This window comes from Haliotis rufescens, unplaced genomic scaffold (assembly GCF_023055435.1).
Source record: "Haliotis rufescens isolate VD_foot unplaced genomic scaffold, xgHalRufe1.0.p SCAF_334, whole genome shotgun sequence".
Taxonomy (NCBI): Eukaryota; Metazoa; Mollusca; class Gastropoda; order Lepetellida; family Haliotidae; genus Haliotis; species Haliotis rufescens.
In genome coordinates, this window is record NW_025964040.1 from 25,743 (window position 1) to 30,869 (window position 5,127).

Sequence of the window (5,127 nt, forward strand, 5' to 3'; positions counted from 1 at the left end):
TAACATTAATATTGTTCTGTCGCTTCCTATAGGTAACATTGTTCTGTAGCTTCATGTAGGTAGCATTGTTCTGTCGCTTCATATAGGTAACATTGTTTTGTCGCTTCATGTAGGTAACATTGTTCTGTCGCTTCATGTAGGTAACATTCTTCTGTCGCTTCATGTAGGTAACACTCTTCTGTAGCTACATGTTGGTAACATTGTTCTGTTCTGTTCTGTTCACTCACTCATGTTGGAAAGGCAACATATTTGTGATATGTTCATGGTTACATCTAAATCTAAAAAGATAATTCCTGCATGCAAGATGCAAGATGTACAACAAATCATCATACATCGTCTTTCTTTAAAAAATTGAATTTATTTTGGAATATGCTAATTCTAAGCTTACATTGAAGGATACTGTTTTCTTTTTATCCTCTTTTCAAATACATGCATCATTTTCAGTTCGATGAACATTCAGCATTCCTCACAGAAAAAAATCAACAACCTTAATTTGCTTTATCAACTTTGGCTAAGGTCATCGCTCCAACTTGCTTCAACCATAAAACGGAAAGCAAACAGACGTCTTCTCCACCTGACAGCATTAACTAGGCCGTGTGAGTGGCCGAGCACTACTCACCAACTCACATGCACGCCTACACGTGCTGTAATGGCTGGAAGTAGACCTCCCAGGTGACAACTATGATTGTTCTACTATTGATTTGAGATATTTTCGACGGAAGCGCTCATAAAATGATAAAATCGATACCACATCGCATTATTGTACTTGCAGCCGCAGAATCTCAGCTGGATATTCAAATGTGTCTAAGAGTAGCTCACAGAAACGCGATGAGTATTGTAGGCCTTGATCTTCAGCACAGTCCTTGGCTTGTCATCATGTGTGGCAGCGCCTTACTGCGACACGTGCTGTGTTCTTAAACGCTAAAAGAATATTCATTTTTGGGGTGAGTGAATCACAGCAAGTAAAAACAGGACACTGTTATGTCTCATAATACTGTAGGAGAACAGTGGTAAGGGTCTGAGAGCAATCTGTATGGAGAGCACAAATTCGAGAGAGGAGGTCACATTTGGTTGTTTAAGGCCGTACTCAGTTATATTCCAGCTATATGACAGCGGTCTGTAATAAGTTGATTCTAGACCAAACAAACCAGTGATTAACATCATGAGCATCGATCTACGCATTCTTACGCCGTAATATTGTCAAACGATATTACGGCGAAGACACCTGAAATTGCGTAGATCGATGCTTATGATGTATACAACTGGATTGTCTGGCCGAGAGTCCATTTTTTACAGACCGCCGTATTATAGCTGGAATATTGAGTGTGGCGTTAAACAACAAACAAACACACATTCAGACACGCACGGGTGGCAGTCTGGTAGCCTAGTGGTTAAAGCGTTCGCTCGTCACAACGAAGACCCGGGTTCGATTCCCGACATGGATACAAAGCGTGAAGCCTATTTCTGGTATCCCCCGCCGTGTTATTGCTGGAATTTTGCTAAAAGCGGCGTAAAACCACCCACCCTCACACGCACGCACGCACGCACGCACGCACGCACGCACGCACACACGCTTCCCGTTCTCACGGAACACATCGTTAGTTCGGGTGCACACTACGTTCTCCTGTGAATACATACGGCTGATCTGTGTCTGGCGGTGGCGAGTGTCTATTTTCAGTCAGCTAATTGAATGAGTTCGTGTATAACTCAAGGAATTCAAATGAACCCTACTTAATATTTTAAATTTTAAAATATTTTAAACGAGTTTTATTTTGGCCCAATATTCAGAATACAGAACGTAAATAACAACGAATGAACCTGAAGTATTGAAACTGATAATCATGTTTCTGAATCATCTTACAGTTCTGAGGGGACACAAGTCAGACAATGCAAACACTATATCCACGTAGCGGTTCCCGTGGCAGGAGATTGCCATATCTCCCCATTCAATATCATGGCATCGTTGACGCTGTTTCGTTGGCATGGCAACCAGGTCTTTATCGTTGCCTTTAAGTGAAAGTTGTTCCTACAAGGAGTTTGACACAGTTGTGAGAAAATACTTCAGGTTCATCAATCTATACAAGACAATCTGCTTGACCTCCGGATGGGAAAGCCTCAGGCGTATCCAGGCCAACAGACCTGACCTTGTCTCTTTTGATAAATCCAATGAAATCATTTATATTATTGAATTATATGTCCCTTTAGACACTAATGTGATTGACAAGATTCAGGAAAAACATGGCAAATATGCAGACCCCGTTTTCGAAATGTCACGCTTGCATCCCAAATACCAAGTTGTCCGACTCCCCATTGTTCTCGGTGCCATAGGTTTGGTACCTCCAAATCTATTTACTGACATTGGGAGAGTACCCGGGTTTGCTACCTTGAATACAGCCCTTCTGACAGTCTGGGTAATGCAGAAGGCTGCAGTGTTGGGGAGTCTTCACGTTCTCCGAATGACACAGAGTTAAGTACCTTTGACATCTAGAATGACTGCCCACATCTCTTTGTCCAGCATATTAAGTAGTCGGTCCTTTATAAATACATGAAGGGTTACTAATTTTAGTGTTTGGTCGACAAATAGCCTGTTTTAGTCCTAGTTTGTGTTTACAAAGGAAATTCTAAGTCATACATCTGCTGACATTGAATAAGTCGATACAATAATATACAAGGTTTGTAAAAATTGGATGAAGTTCAGAAATAATATGTCTGTAAACGTTAATTGAAAACTGAAAATCCATTTGCAATTGATAACTTTAGCCCATAGGTTCATTCTACGACTTTTCTTAAGTTTCTACAGAATGACATCTGAACATACCTAAAGCCCACACATGTAAGGTAATATCCGGGGGAACTACAGGTAAGCCAGGATAAGTTGAGTTGTTCTTGTTGGTTCTTCTTCTCTTATCATCCATTGCATGCATATCTTGTGTTCCAACAACGATGAAATGTCCGTGAAATGTCGACTGAAGACACTGTAGCAATATATCATATACTGAGTACCTAAAAGAAACTGCTTAATGCAAACTACGTGTTTCCTTTTGTATTACAATACTTTTTTCACAAAACCTGAACTCTATCCTTAACTCAGCTTATATGATCCATTATGATCTTTAATGATCTCAGTCTATATATTAGTATGGGCACTCATCCACACCAAGGGCATCCAAGTTACATGTCAGCTGAAACATATCATGTTCAATCTTTCCAATCCATAACTCTTGCACCCTGCTGTATCTATCAAAGCGAAATAATGCAATATTGAGATAATCAAGTATTTATTGTCTAAATATATTTGGATTGGACGAAATTATAGACAAAAGAATAAGTGATTGAGCCCATTGAGAAATCAGGAACACGTGTCTTTTGCACACACACACACACACACACACACACACACACACACACACACACACACACACACACACACACACACACACACGCACGCGCGCGCATGCATATATAATCATTCTTTTGTAGAACTCTGAATAAAAAGACCCAAACTATGACTTTTACATCATATTATTCGTGTACACTACCTTTGGCAATAACAAATCCGCTCTTTTTAAAAATTAGAAAATAGTCAGAAATTTATTAACCTTTGACAATCAACAGACATGCATTTGAAATACGCCATGGGCACGAATTAACTGCGGTATGAACGGAAGTCATGCGTTGACATTTCTGTAAATCCTTTCACAATATTAATGACGATCGTGCGTTTGCGTAGGCCACCGGTGGGGCAGGATACGCTCACCTTTTCGCGAACACCTGGTATCATTACTATTTGATAGTGAGTCATAAACACATGTTCATAATATAGTCGGAATCGTACAATCGATTTATGCAGAGATTTCTATTGGATATGGGAAGGGTTTTGTCGCTTTATTTATAAGAAATAAACACCCAAAGTTAGTTCATATGGGAAATCATACTCAAATCAGGCCGACGTATGCATTTCTTACTGTCTTTGCGTTTGTTTCATGTGTGTAAAATCCATCTTTTTGTCTCGTGTAAACCCGTGAATGGAGAATGTGTCCTGCGACTGGGGTATATTTCTGGAACTGAATCAGCTTTAACGATGGATCAATACGAAGAGCGGCGAGTGAAAAATCTTGCCATTGTCTTGAACCAGTTTAGCCTTCAGAATATATTAGCACAAATCTGTCAGCGTTGTGAGGAATCTTGGAACTGGTGCGAAACGTAGACAATGCTTCAGTAGAAAATTCAGTCAATAGTTGTGTCAGCCAAATGTCATCGAAGACACCAAAGGCTGGAGCTGCAGGAGTATTGCTAAACACAAAGGTCAAGGTGACTATTGGAAGGTTAAAGTCATCCTTCTTGTCATACAGTCTTGTTGAGAGGTTGTTGCACTCTGAATCTGTATCCATAGATTTCAATAGGAAAAAGACGAGTCTCTTTAATTTCTAGTTCAGGTGGGGAAGTCAGAGGAAGAGAATTGGCCCTTTGACTATAATTAAACTATATTAGATAATCGATAAACCTGAACCTAAACTTTACTTCTTGGCTTGTTTCTATTTTGCCAATCCAATTTTGCCAATGCACCCGACACATTTCTCCATAGACTAATATACAAATAACTCTCACAAACTACACAGGAAGTTAATAGTTTCCCCATAAAAAGCCTGGACGTCTCCAACTTATCCCGGTCCTCTGCTAACGGGGCGGACGTTTCTCATGGGGCGAAACAGAGGAACACCTTGGGCCTAGACCCCGGTGATGGTAACAGGACATCACATCAGAAGTGGAAATGTATTTTATTACATACTTTTTCACCTTTAACGTATTGGGGAATAATTCACCTTTAATGTATTGGGGGATATTTCACCTTTAACTTATTGGGGAATATTTCACCTTTAATGTATTGGGGCATATTTCACCTTTAACTTATTGGGGAATATTTCACCTTTAACTTATTGGGAAATATTTCACCTTTAATGAATTGGGGAATATTTCACCTTTAACTTATTGGGGCATATTTCACCTTTAACTTATTGGGGAATATTTCACCTTTAACTTATTGGGGCATATTTCACCTTTAACTTATTGGGGAATATTTCACCTTTAATGAATTGGGGAATATTTCACCTTTACTTTATTGGGGAA